Here is a 15,208-nt window from a genome sequence, read left to right on the forward strand (position 1 = left end):
TCGCTAGAGGAAGTACTGTGGCCCTCTCCGCTTCTCCTGTTCTGTGCTGTCTTTGACCAATTGTATTCCTGTATCCTGTCTCCCTAGTCTCCAGTTACCTCTTCTTGCTGCAGTCTTTCCTAAAAACCATGTTTTCCCTGGAGTTCACTATCTCTTCAGCTACCGTGAGCTCATCATTAGCCAGCTTCACTCACATTATCCTCCCAGCTCACATTTCCACCTTGAGGCTCTGGTGGAATTGCCTTCCTATCAGAAAATAAAAGGATCTTCATTCAAATCAGACCCAGCCATCAACTCCACAGGTTCCCCAGTAATCACCCTACTGAAGAGAACTTACCCGACCTCCACAGTCAGAATTTTTTCTTTGTTTTTTTCTCTACATGTGTGCTTCCCTAGAATTTCTGGCTTGTTTTTCAGCACCCAGTGTCCTTTGCACGCTTGTACTCTGCTCTGGTAGCAACAGCCCCAGCTGGGAGGTCTAACAAGCTTCTGTAGCACATAACACACAACTGCCTCAATATTGTGACCCTGCACATGTTTATAATCACTGTTAGGTAATGGCAGGGAGGGAAGGAATGTACAGTGCCAGAGAAGCTGAGGATGAAACTTTCCTTTTGTTTGTCACAGTCTTAGATTCCTCATTTGTAAAGTGTAAAAAAGACCCTCCTTTCTTCCTCCCCGCCCCCTTTCCTGCCTCCCTCCCTCCTTTCCTGCCTCCCTCCCTGCCCACCTACTTACCTGCCTGCCTACCTTTCCTTCCTTCCTTTTTTGTCTTCCTTCCTTCCTTCCTTCCTTCCTTCCTTCCTTCCTTCCTTCCTTCCTTCCTTCCTCCCTTCATCTCTCATTCCCTCCTTCTCTCTTACCTCCCTCCCTTCTTTCTTTTCATTCATTCTTTCTTCTTTTCTTTCCTATTACTTTTCTTGCACTAGAGTTTCTGCTCAGATTCTGCATACTTGATAAATAGGTGCACTACCATAAGCCACCCCTGTAACATTTCTTTTGCCTAGGTTATGTTTCTGATAGTGTCACTTTTCCCCTCCTCTGGGTTATCCTGCACCATGATCCTCCAACCTAGATCTGCCTGATAGCTGGAGTCACAGATGTATGCTGCCATGCCTAGTTTTTTTGGTTGATATGGAGTTCTGTTAACTTTTTCTCTGAAGTTGCCCTCAAACCATGATCCTTCTGAGTAACTGGGATTACAGGAATAATCATCCATTCCAAAAGGCAAACTTCATAAGAATATTGTGACTTGAACAGGGGATCGATGGGACATAGGCTGTACACAGAGTGGGCTCAAAAAGTGGTGTCACTAGGAAAAGTATGGAGTGTTTGCTATGACTCCTTGAAGAGCTGAAATGGAATGTCGACCATACTCTGCCAGGATTCTGTAGGAATGTTGTAATGTCCTGCCTATCCCCTCACTAGGGTATGATACATGGGATGCAATGAAATGCTGAAAGGCTTTTATTGGTTAATGAACCATCCTCCTAGAGGATGATTTCAGAATAAGAGCACCAGTAGAAGCCTCTGTGGCTCTCTGTGGCTGACTTGGCTTTACCCTTGAACGATACCTTTCTGGATCCACAGAAGAAACAATATAATAAAATTACACTCCTTTTTACTTCCTGCTTCAGGGAGGATTGCCAACATCTCTCCAGCATTAATACTCATTTTTATGACCAACATTTTATTTCTCCTCTTCTTCTAATACCAAGTACACTTGTCTCTCTGTGTCTTTAGGGAAACTGGATACCAAACCTCTACATATACTGAAATCCACAGATGCTCAAGTTTCCTATGTAAAAATGTCACAGTATTTACATAGTACTTATGCAAATCCCCCTGTGTACTTTAAAGCATCTGCCAATTTCTTGTAACATCTAATAATGATAAATGTGTGTATAGTTTTAAACCATAAATGTTTTTTTTTCATAGTCAAGATTCCTATTTGGAAGAACCTCAGAGTCTTTTGTTCTCTCTGACAGAGAAAATATATGAAAGAAGCATATAACAATCTCAAAAATACACTTGGACCTGTTTATTGAAGAATGTATGTGAGTCCGGAGCAGTGGTTCCTGCATGTAATCCTAGATGCTGGGCAAGTGGGGTTGGAAAGACCGAGGAGGCCGGGCTGGATGAAAGTTACTGAGGTCATATCTCAAGCAGTAAAAGTTGAGTGTGGTGGTGCATATCTGACATCCCAGCTACTCAAGAAGTGTAACAAGGAGGATTTTGATCCAACATGGGTCCAAGCATAGTCTAGAAACCTCATTTGAAGAATAATGGAAACAGCAAGCTCTGTGGCTCACACAGTAGAGCTCAGGCCTAGCAAGTGTAAAGGCTGAGTTCAAACTATTACCACTCACCCCCCCAAAAACCAAATAGATGCAGAACATTAGAGACTATAATATTAAAACCATAAAACTCATGACCATGTACCTATGGGTGCATGGATTCACAGCTGTATTTTAATGAGAATAGCATCATAGAATTAGATGAGATTTCAGTACATATGGTTTATTAACTGGCAGGTCACAGGCCATTCATGGTTGAGATAGAATTTTAATCTTGTCCTTACAGTCTTAAAGACTAAGGACACTTCATATAGAAAAGAAGAATTCCAGGATTTTTTGAAAAGCTGGCTTGCTCCCTTCTTTATCTCATCTGTCCAGCCCCAATATTTCTCTTTTCAGTGGGAAAGAGCCTGGATTTAGAAAGGTCTTTCAATCTACCAGATCTGTGGCCCTCAGCAGGTTTGAGGTAATTTCTTAACCTCATGGTAATAGTGAAGATTTTTTTTTAAAGTTGGGTACTGGAGTCTCATGTCTCTAATTTTAGCTACTCAGGAGGCTGAGATCTGAGGATCATGGTTCAAAGCCAGCCCAGGCAGGAAAGACTGTGAGACTCTCATCTCCAATTCACTACCAAAAAGCCAGAAGTAGATTCATAGTTCAAGTGGTAGATCACTAGCTTTGAGCATAAAAGCTAGGCCTTGAGTTCAGGCTCCAGGTTAGGCATAAACAACAACAACTAGGACAACTAACAAAAAGTGCTTTGTAAACTAGAAAGTGTTATTGGTTTTAGTCGTCTCTATCATCTTAAGTTTCGTTAATCCGTTTTACCTACGTCAGTCACTGTTTTGCTGCCTTGATCTCCCTATTATTATAGCCTGTATGACATAGTTTACAATCTAAAGAATTCAATATATTCTCCTTGGTGCATTTAAGAAGAGGTAGTAAAAAAAGAGCACATATCAAAAGAAAACAGAAAAAAGATTGTGGAATGCCAATGGCTCTTTAGTAAGCTACTCCAATAATTAATGCAATTAATTATTGATGCCTTCAGGTGCTTGGTGTAAGTTTATCCACTAGACACATCTGTGGTCTCAAACAGATGTGTCAGCCTAGGTACAAGGGGTCCTGTGAAATAAGGGTCCTGGCTTCTTTCCTGAGCTTCTTTAGTGTTTTAGGAAAGGATCTGTACAACAGAAACACACACACACACACACACACACACACACACAGAAAAACAAACAAACCAACAGCCTAGCACCAGTAGCTTATGTGTATGCTAGCGTAGGTGGCTGAGTTCTGGAGGATTACAGTGTAAAGCCAAAGTGGGCAGAAAAAATGTGTAAGACTCCATCTCTCCAATTAACTAACAAACTGCTGGACTAGAGGTGTAGTTTAAGTGCTTACAGAGCCAGCATGAGCAAGAAAGCTCAGTGAGAGGCCTTGAGTTGAAGCCCTGTACTATGGCTCAAAGGGGAGGGGGTGGGGGAATCTGAATTTTAATATAGATTCCAAAAGCTTAACCTTGAGTGTTCAGCCATGACACACATTCTCGATCCATTTCTTTAGACATATAGATAAATCTCTCAAAACATCAATAAGAGGATTAAAAGGAAACAATTTCAGAAATGAGCCTAGGTGTGTAGACCCGTACACTTTAAGCGTGATGCGGTAGATATAGAAATGTGTAACCCTTCTATTCATTACAATAAAAAAGATTGGAAAAAAAAAAAGAAATGTGAGCAAACACGTATGTCACGAAAACTGTCTTGTTTCTTTAGACATGCACCAGCATACGTTTCTATGCGGGTTCATTTCCAACAGAAGAGCACCTTGGTGGGGAGAAAAGCCACACTCAAAACCTCGCTCTCCTGGCCTTAGGAGAGATCACACCAGCTCTGCAAACCAGAACTAGAAATAGGAGAGGCAGCTGGGGTTCCCACTGGAGTGGGCTTCCTTTATAAGATCACCCAAATGGGAATGTTTTATGATTCAAGACACAGCCCCTTGACGGGGGGGGGGGGGGGAGAATGGATTTCATCTGACTTCTCAGATAGAGCAATTACAACATTTCTGGAAGTTGAATGAAACCGTTGCCAGAATACAAACGAACACCGTGCGTCCTCGCCACAAGGTCTTTCGGGGTCTCTATTTTATTTTTATTCTAAATCAAAATAAATAACAGCATCACCTTTCCTAGGGCTGTCCCCAGGCCGGTGTGGAAGCAGGTCTCCTAGGCAACCGAGGAGCATAGTACCTATTGGGGTGGGGGTGGGGTGAAGTAATCCCAGGAGTCACCCCTCCAGCTAGATGATCCTGGAGGCTCAACACCCCCCCCAAATAATAAATGTCCACTCCAGGTTGCGCCCCTCGGGGGGACCCCAGCACTCCCCCTCTCTCCCCGACCTCGGATCTGCAAGGCACCCACCCCGGCACAGGACACGGGACGAGGCGACAGTCTGGCTTACCCGATGGGTTTGTCCCCCGAGGCGGCGGCGCGGGCGCGGGGCTCCCGGGGAACACGGCAGGCACCCACGGGCGGCTCCGCTTTGCCCCTCCAGGCTCGGGGACCCGGGTATAAGGGTGCTGCAGTAGGGCTGGCCGAGCGCGCTGGCGTGTGTTCGGCTTGTGCATGCGTGTGTGTGTGTGTCTGTCTGTATGTGTGTCTCTGTGTATGTGTATATATGTCTGTGCGCGCGCGCGCGCGTCTGTGAGTCTGCGCGCGCTGCCCCGCCTGCGCGCTCCCGGACCCTCCTGCGGCGACACCGATGTCCCCCCCCTCCCCCTAGCGTCCCCGCGGGCGGGCTGGCTCGACCCTGCGCCGCCTTGGCAGCCGCCAGACTCACCTGGGCACCCGCCACCCCCACCCCACACACACACACGCTCCCACCCCGCCCGCCCTCCCGCCCAAGGCAAGGCGGGATCAGACACTGGAGCAGCCCCGCCCCGTCCCGCCCTGGCCAGCCGGCGCAGCCCTCCCTCCCCGCCCTCACCACCCCCAGTGTCCCCCCCCTCCACACCCTGCCCGGGAGCCAGCGCGCTCCCAGCCCTCCCCGGAAGTCCTCCGCCTCCCCAGGACCTCCTGCAGCTAGGGCTACCCCCCCTCCACACACACACACACCTGGGAGAGAAGTGGGGAGGGGGGCTGAGGACCCTTCTTTCCCAGGGCTGGGCGTGGGGCGGGGGGTCGGCCTGGAGCTACCTAGATAACTCCCTCTGACCTACCTAAAGTTTCTAAGTTGCCTCTCTTCCCAAGGGCAACCTTCTGGGGACAGGACATCTGATGGCACTGCGGAGAACACGTTCAGAAGAACTGTAAGAAAAACACAGTCAGAACCTGAGAAGTGAAGGCCGGGGTTGCCTGACAGCTGAGCCATCCTTAAAACTGCAAACGGAACAACCACACCGCACCACCCTTAAGTTCAAAGGCCTGGCACCCTTGCTAGGCATTTATGTCGTTTTGGAGTAAAACGTGTTGAGGAACCCACCTCTAAGCAAAAGGCGGAATTTTGATAGGTAAGTACTGCACCCACCTTCTGGTTGATCCAATGTGGAGTTACAGCCACCAGCAGCAGAAGGTGACTCCAAATCAGCAAACTGTTTTGTTAGGGGTTCAAGACTTCAGCTGCTGCAAGATTTAAATTGTATCCTAGGATTTCTCGGGTTGATGATTTGGTGCTGTTTCAGACCAAGAGATCAAATGTTTGAGCCCATCATATAATTCAACTGTTGTCAAGAAAGAAAATACTAAAGAATGACATCACCCCATTTGTAAGGAAATGGAAAAACTTGGAAAAAATCATATTAAGTGAAGTAAGCCAGACTCAAGGGAACATAGGCTCAATGGTTTCCCTCATTTGTAATAATTAGTACACATCTTGGACTCTCCTAGCAGAGAATTACAATAGCGCAAAACCTAGATACATAAGGTCATATAGGATGAGACTAAATGAATGGATCTCTAGGATATGGAAACTAGAGTTTTATCTTGTCGTTATTGTTCTTAATGTACTATGTTATTTTTCTTCTCCTTTGTTGCCCTTTGGTTAGTCTCATATTGTCACTATATCTGACTTTGTTACCTGGTATATTGTATATATGTTTATTTGTTTATATGAAATAGGAAAGGGAAGGGGGGAAAGCAAGATGATTGGGAGGGGGTGGGGGAGGGAAATGGGGACAAAAACATGAGAAGATATATCAATGTATGAGAAATAATGCACCTACTATCTGGCGAATGTAACTGTAACCCTTCTATACATTACCTCGACAATAAAAAATTAAATTAAAAAAGAAGGAATAATGTAAAAAAAGAAATAAAGCACTGCTTTAAATCCATAAAATGTCATTAAGGGTAGTATATATTTTAAACCTATACATTCATTATGTTTGGAACAAATAAAACTTAATTCATGAAGTATAACTAAAAAGCTCAAAGACAGTCATTGCATGTAAAGCAAAAAAAAAATCTTAAAACAAAATTTTGCTGTTATGGGATTTGAACTCAACCCTTCATATGTGCTGGCCCTTTGTTACTTGAGCCACCACTCTTTTTGCTGTCTAATTGGAGCGGGAGTCTCACAGACTTTTTTCCCTTAGGTAACTTCAAACCATGATCCTCTTCAATCTCAGCCTCCTAGCTTGGATGAATGTAGGTGTGAGATATTTAGCACCTAAGGAAAAGAACCTTTATGCTACCAACTCCCCCAGCCCACCTCCATCTGTGTATGAACATAGAAAGACCTTTTCTTGTCCTGGTAGACTGTTTCTTCATTGTTGTATCCCATGACCTATGTAATATCCACTCTCCCCTGCAAGTGGCTTTTTAGATATTGCCTACTGACACATCAGATGCTTCATATTAAAAGCTCCGGGTAACTGCATAGTAAAGCGTCTAGGTCAGAGTAGGTTTCCTATATAAATCATTAAGCATTAATTTAAAGTATAACATTTTAAAGTTTATTGTACAAAATAATAAGCTTAATTATGACATTTCCATACATGCACATAATGTAGACTGATGGTATTCAAACCTCCTACCTCTATCCTTTCTCTCTGTTTGTCTCTATCTCTGTCTGTCGCTCTCTCTTCTTTCTTTTCTTTCTTTCTTTCTTTCTTTCTTTCTTTCTTTCTTTCTTTCTTTCTTTCTTTCTTTCTTTCTTTCTTTCTGCCAGTCCCAGGGCTTGAACTCAGGGCCAAAGCACTAGCCATGGATTTCTCAAGGCTTAGAGCTCTACCACTTGAGCCACAGCACAACTTGTGACTTCTTCTATGTATGTGGTACCAAGGAATCAAACCGGGTATTCAGGCATGCTAGGCAAGCACTCTACCACTAGGCCAAACTCCCAGCTCCAAAATAACAGTCTTAATTGATCTTTCCTAGCAGAAAACCTCTAAATGATCCCTGGTCTATGTCCAAGGCATCACTTCTCTCTCATGAGATCCAGCGGTACAGAAGGAATGTCAGATGTCTGGCCCTTGGAGAACAGTCTAGATGGTGCCCAGCTCTTTTCTGATCCATTCTGCTGCCTGTGGTCTTTCTTCTCCTTCCTAGCATCAGCTATGTGGCTTCTTCTATCCATTTTATAGGACTAGTTTGTCTTCCACTTCTCAGAAAGTATAACATTTTAAAGTTTATTGTACAAAATAATAAGCTTAGTTATGACATTTCCATACATGCACATAATGTAGACTGATGGTATTCAAACCTCCTGTCTCTATCCTTTCTCTCTCTCTCTCTCTCTCTCTCTCTCTCTCTCTCTCTCTCTCTCTCTCTCTCTCTCTCTCTCTGTCTTGTCTGTCTGTCTGTCTGTCTCTCTCTCTCTCTCTCTCTCTCTCCTCACACACACACATACGCACACACACATACATCATTCTCCAGTAGTCATCTATTTATATCCATAGTTTTGTTTATATTTATGGATCTAGATTCTACTTATGAGATAAAATGTGTTGTATTTGTGTTTAAAATAACCAGTAAAAACCACGTGCTGGTGGCTCATGCCTGTAATCCTAGCTGTGTAAGAGGCTGAGATCTGAGGATTGTGGTTCAAAGCAAGCCCAGGCACTAAAGAACATGAGACTCTTATCTCCAATTAATCACTAGAAAACGGTAAGTGGGGCTGTGGCCTAGGGGTAGGGTGGTAGCCTTGAGCTGAAGAGCTGAGGGACAGCACCCAGGCCAAGAGTTCAAACCCCATGACTGAAACAAAAGGAAAAAACAAAAACAAGTTCACAGCATTTTTTCCCCCTTAGAATATATTAGGTGGGTAAACAGAATAGAACCTTAAATATTTTTTGTTATCAATACAGAAAAATTCCTCTCTCAGTTTGGTGGTGTGATGAGAAGGTTGAGCTGGAGAAGAAAAAAGTAGTGGAGTCTGTCCCTTGTAAACAATAGAAACTCTATCATTCAACTTAAGCAATGGAAATGTCATAGTAGGACATTGAAAGCTTGAAAATTTGTGGGCAGTTTCCCTAGGTAACCAAGATAGGAAGTTGGTGGGCGTTAGAGTAACTTTCTCTGAACAAACATAGAGTTTCACAAAATATAAGTATATTTATATTCCTTCTTATACTATGGGCAAGTGTTTTGGAAGACTGTTTGTTGTGATCATTGTTGTTTTTCATTCAATCATGAGTTAATGAACTAAAATGTAAGAGCATAGCAAAAATCTAACATTAACATAGATTTTTTTTTGTACAATCTACTTGAACAGCTTTGTGAGGATCAGGGGAATTTGGAGCTATTTCCTACACAGGTCAGGTTTCATTCTCAAAATAAAAAAGGTCTATATCACCATTCTTCATTCAACTCCAGAGCAAACAGCTGTCATAGCTGTCTTTTCTCATAGCAAGTGAGGTGTCATCTTTAAAGCCAGTGTCCTGGTTTTCTGTCAAATCAGTAGTGTCCTTAAGGAGTCACTGAGCTTTAATTCTAGTCACTGCATCTCCACAGAGAAAAGATCGATGCTCATTATGCCAACACCCCAATTGATTTTTGGCTAATATCCTCCAGTTACTTTTAAAGAGAATAACACAAAATAACTCTAGCTAGAACTTCATTTTTTTCAGCCCCTCCCTGTGAGTTCATTTAGAAGCCTATCTGTCCTATTCATTAGGATCCAGTGTCACTCAAAACTGGTTCATTGTCTGATGTTTACATTTTCTCTGCCATATTCTCTGGTACCAAGTGTTATTATTTTCAGCCCATTTCAGGCTAATTAACTAGACACAGAACGGGTGTTTACTATACTGAATAGAAAATAATCCCTATTCATATGAAAGAATACTCCAATCACACTACTAAATAGGTACAAGCAAAAGATGATGGAAATCAGTAGTTGCCATTAGGATAAGGCAAATTAAAAATAACATACTTTTTAATGTATCATACTGCGAGTGGTATAAGTATAGAGAACTATGGTTTGAATATTAAATCTGACCTTGTGTAGTAGGCCTGGTCCTTAGTTTGTGGTTCAATTATGGAGGTGCTAGAAACTGCAGTGGGGCCTAGCTGGAGGAAACAAGTCACTGGAAAGTGTGTCCCTAAAAAGTCTTGGCCTTGGATCCTTCTCTCCTCTCTGCTTCTTGTTCTTCATGAGGGAAATAACTGTGATATTCTGCCTCATTATGGAACAACAGAGATGGACAACCCTGAAGAAAAGCTATCCTTACGAGCTATTTATGTGAAATAATTCTGTCAAAGCAATTCTCAATTGACTAACACAAGTAATAATGCCTAATATTTGAGAGACTATGGACAATAGAAATGCACAAGAATGAAAGCAGATACACATATGTTTTTCATGGCAAATTGTCAATATTTATATCCAGAAAATCTGCTTTGAAGAATTTTAGAGTTACCTCAAACAAACTGTGTAGTGACTCATGTAAACAGATTCTTTTGACCGTCTAGCAATATCAAAGAGAGAAGGAAAGGGAGAAGGAGAAGGATGGGAAGAAAAAGAAGGGGAAGAAAGGAAAAGAAAGAAGAAGGAGAAGAATGAAGGAGAAGGAGAAGAGAAGGAGGAGGAGGAGGGGGGAGGAGGAGGAGGGGGAGAGGAGGAAAAAGAAAGAAGAAAAAGAAATTGGTGAATATGAAGGAGAGTCAGAGATGAAACTATTATTTGGGGACAAGGAAAATTATGAGGATACCACATGGCTATGTTGAAAAAAATAACCTTTCTTTAACATGTATTACTATGTGAAAAAAAGTTCAAGTTCAATAGGTATAGGGTATGTGATACATATACACAATGGAATTTTACTCATCCATTAGAAAGAATAACGGTATGCCATTTGCAGGAAAATGGATGTAGAGTACCTAGAAGAAATCACATTAAGTGAGGTAAGCCAGGTTCATAAAGGAACTTCTTATTTTTTCTAATGTATTCCACTGATACTAACTTTCTATAAGAAAGCTCTTAATTGGAAGTATCTAAGTGGCTCATAGAACTGAAAGCCTTAGAAGGGGAAATCTGACCACTCAAGCTTTAAATAAATACAGAAAACTAAGTAACTTCATTCCGTGTAAGATTTGAACTCCTAGAGGCATTTGTTGGCTTATTCTATGATATGAGCCTGTGACAATGCTGAGATTGAAGACAGGACCAGTGAGTGATGAAATGGTATTCCCCAGGAGAAACGGAGGAGTCTCCTCTTACCTCAGGAAGGGCTAAAGAGTGTTCCTCCACAGTAGGAGTGATTCATTTTCACCAGCTTGTACAGAGAGATAGAATTAGGGAATTCTAGTTCCCTTTATTACTACTTTTAATCTCTCTTCCCTTCCTTCAGAACATATTTCAGATAGTATCAGAATTTTTACTCTTTCTGTCTGTCTCTGTCTCTGTCTGTCTCTGTCTCTGTCTCTCTCTCTCCTCTGTCTCTCTGTCTGTCTCTCCCTCTCTCCTCTCTCTCTCTCTCTCTCTCTCTCTCTCTCTCTCTCTCTCTCTCTCTCTCTCTCTCTCTCTCTCTCTCTCTTTCTCTCCCTCTCTCTCTCTTTCTCTCTCTCTCACTTGAGGCCTTTTGTTGCTGGTCCTGGGACTTGAACCTAAAACCTGGGCGCTGTCCTTCAGCTTTATGGCTCAAGGCTAGCATTCTACAATTGAGTCATGGCTCCACTTTCAGAATATTTTTTGGTGTTAATTGGAGATCAGAATCTCACAGACTCCTACCTGGGTTGGCATCAAACCTTGATCCCCAGATCTCAGCTTCATCCACCCACGTGGGGCCAAAATCTCTTTAATGATTTAAATTTTCTTAACAAGTGATGAATAATTCATTGAATGCAAAGACATCTCTGGACTCTATTTTGAAAATTCTCTTATAATTAGGCCATCTATTACAGCACTTAAAGTGAATATTCAGTGATACATAAAATTTTTAGCTTCTAATCTTAGAACTGTCTGTGTGGGATCGATTTGCACAGAAAGTTCATCGCTACTCCACAGTAGTAAGTATAATGTAGATCAATGCAACTGATATTTCTAAAATTGTAACCTCCTGGAATTAATATACAAATTTAAGCGTGCCATTAAGAAAAACTCATGATCCTTAACATCATTCATTAAAATCTTCCATTCATTAAAATTTGCCTAATGTTGATGGCCCACTCTTGTAATCCTCGCTACTCAGGAGGCTGAGATCTGAGGACTGAAGTGTCAAGCCAGCCTGAGCAGAAAAGTCCTTAAGAATCTTATGTCCAATTAACTACCAAGAAACTAGAAATGAAGGTATGGCTCAAGTGATAGAGCACTAGTGCTTGAGCAAAATAGTTCAGGAACAGCATCCAGTCCCTGAATTCAAGCCTTGGGTACAGCACTAATAAATAAAAGTAAAGTAACATGTGAAAAATAGGTTATAACTTACAGTTGTCAGAAATAACACAAAAACGGCCGGGAGTTTGGTCTAGTGATAGAGTGCTTGCCTAGCACCAGGTTCGATTCCTCAGGACCACATACATAGAAAAAAGCCAGAAGTGGTGCTGAGGCTCAAGTGGTAGAGCTCTAGCCTTGAGAAAGTCCAAGGACAGTGCCCAGGCCCTGAGCCCAAGCCCAGGACTTGCAAAAAAAAAAAAAAGCTCCTGGTACCCAGAGGTAGATTCAGGGATGCTACTAGACATTCTGCAACACACAAGACATCCCTCCTCCTCCACCAAAACCAGAGAATCATCTAATTCCAGTTTTCAGCAGTGCTGTGGTTGGGAAATGCTTCTCTACACCCAGACCCGTCTCAGATAGCCAGATTATGTGATTGTATAACAGACAATATTTTTGTACTAAGAAAAATCAGTAGTCCTCTGGTATGTCTAAACTAAACATACTCCTCTCTTCTATTTTCCCTTAGAAGAATGCTTCTGCCCCTGAGTTTTCTTAAGGACAAAATGGGAATTGGTTCCTGGAACACAGAGGAGAACACCCCACAATTTTCCTGACGAAACAGATATGCTGAATATCCAAGTAAAGCCTGTGGTGTTCTGGATGGACCCATTGCAGTTTTAAAGATGGGATTGCCTCCTCTACAAAACTTTACATAGGTTCAAAATACTGTGTGTTGAAATGCATTTCAGACACATAGCAAACACGATGGATTTAGAAACACAGTCATTTACTGTAGCTCACCACTTTTCTGCTCTTGCTTCAAGTGGCTGATAAAAACCTGTAGCTGGCTGGGCGCAGTGGCTCATGCCTGTAATCCTAGCTATACGGAAGGCTGAGATCTGAGGATCAAGGTTCAAAGCCAGCCTGGGCACACAAGGACCTGAAACTTACCTCCTGTTAACCTCTAAGAAAAAATGGGAAGTGGCTTAAGGGTAGGGCAGTAGGCTTGAGCTGAAGAGCTCAGGGACAACACCCAGGCCAAACAAAAACAAAAAATCCTGTAGCTGTACCTAGTGGTAGAGTGCTTGCCTACCATGCATGAAGCCCCGGGAGTTTGATTCCTAGGTACCACATACACAGATAAAAGCTGGAAGTAGTGCTGTGGCTCAAGTGGTACAGTGTTAATCCTGAGGAAGGCCCAAGGACAGTGCTCAGGCACTGGGTTCAAGTCCCAGGACTGGCAAACAAAAATTTTTTTTAAATAGTTAAGTATGTGAAAGCATGCAATGTTCCATCTGAGCCAAGCACAGTGAGTCACTCATCTAATCCTTGACACTCAATCTCAGGACTAGCAATTATAAAAACAAACAGAAACAAACTTGAGCTGAGACTCCTGTTTCAGTGGAAAGACAGAAACTAGCTACTGAAATATGTCTGGGTTTGCCAGATGTATTCTAAGACCAAACATATCATAATTTCATCTAATTATGATCTTTTCTCCAGTAGGATGTTGAAAATTTAGTTTATCATTTGCTGGATCGTTTCCAAGGACAACAGGATCTGTAATATAACTAAATTGAATGAACCTAACATAACTTGTATAATCTTAGCCAGGTAACAGACAGCCACAAAAATGGCAGAGTTCCTGTCTAGAAAGTGCAATGTAACACAGAAAAACAAAGAATAAAATAGTACCTAGGAATTAACTAAGAATGTAAAGGAACTTTTTGATGAAAACTTTAAAACCCTGAAAAAGGAAATTAAAGCAGAACTGAGGAAATGGAAAAACCTCCCATGCTCCTGGATTGGAAGAATCAACATCGTGAAAGTGACAATCTTGCCGAGGACTATCTACAAATTTAACGCAATACCCATCAATATCCCAATGTCATTATTTAAAGAAATAGAAGAGGCAATCCAAAATTTCATATGGAATAATAAATGACCCCGTAGAGCAAAAACACTTCTTAGCAGAAAGAACAGCATAGGAGGAATTTCAATACCAAACTTTAGACTCTATTACAAAGATATAATTATCAAAACAGCTTGGTACTGGCACAAGAACAGGCCTGAAGACCAATGGAATAGAACTGAGGACCCAGATATTAAACCACAGACCTAAGGCCACCTAATCTTTGACAAAGGAGCCAAAAAAAAATAGAATGGAAGAAAGACAGCCTCTTCAACAAGTGGTGCTGGCAGAACTGGTTAAGCACCTGCAGAAAACTAAAGTTGGATCCTTCTTTGTCACCCTGCACTAGAATTAACTCCAAATGGATCAAAGACCTGGAGGTAAAAGCTGACACACTGAAAACTTTACAGGAAGGAATAGGAGATACACTAGGCCTCCTTGGCACAGGTCGAAACTTTCTCAATAAGGACCAAGAATCACAACAAATCAGAGAAAGGCTGGATAAGTGGGACTGTATTAAACTGCAGAGCTTCTGTATGGCAAAGGACATAGCTAGTAAATTAATTAGGAAGCCTACAGAATGGGAGAAGATCTTCACCAACCATACAACAGACAAAGGCCTCATATCTAAAATATATCAACAGCTCAAAAAAGTGAATCATTCCAAAACTAATCTCCAAAGTAACAATCATCCCTTTAAAAGATGGGCCAAAGACTTAAAGAGAGTCTTCTCTGAAGAAGAAACAAAAATGGCCTACAGACACATGAAGAAATACTCAACATCTCTGGTCATAAAAGAAATGCAAATCAAAACAACTCTTAAGATTCCACCTCACTCCAGTTAGAATGGCCAGGATCAAGAAAACTAATAACAACAGATGCTGGAGGGGATGTGGCCAGGAGGGATCACTACTACACTGTTGGTGGGAGTGCAAACTCGTTCATCCACTATGGAAAGCAGTATGGCAGTTCCTCAAAAGACTAAACATAGAACTCCCCTATGACCCAGCAATTCCACTACTTGGCATTTACCCAACCGTCCAGACACAAGGGCATACTAAATCCTTTAGCACAGTGATGTTCATTGCAGCACTATTTACCATAGCAAAGATATGGAACCAACCCAGATGTCCCTCAGTAGATGAGTGGATCAACAAGATGTGGTATTTATACATAGTGGA

At 42.1% G+C, this 15,208-nt stretch overlaps 1 protein-coding gene across 1 annotated transcript in view; it reads right to left on the bottom strand.

Moving 5' to 3' along the window:
- The window catches only part of Klhl32 (kelch like family member 32), a 188,347-nt gene extending 183,228 nt beyond the window's left edge, over positions 1 to 5,119 (bottom strand). Inside the window, exon 1 of the mRNA XM_090338397.1 lies at positions 4,763 to 5,119. The gene's annotated coding sequence lies outside the window, so the exon portion shown is untranslated. The remainder of the gene's footprint in view (positions 1 to 4,762) is intronic.
- Between the last annotated feature and the right edge of the window lie 10,089 nt (positions 5,120 to 15,208).

The sequence above is a fragment of the Megascapheus bottae genome, chromosome 8 (assembly GCF_031878675.1).
Source record: "Megascapheus bottae isolate mThoBot1 chromosome 8, mThoBot2.hap1, whole genome shotgun sequence".
Lineage (NCBI taxonomy): Eukaryota > Metazoa > Chordata > Mammalia > Rodentia > Geomyidae > Megascapheus > Megascapheus bottae.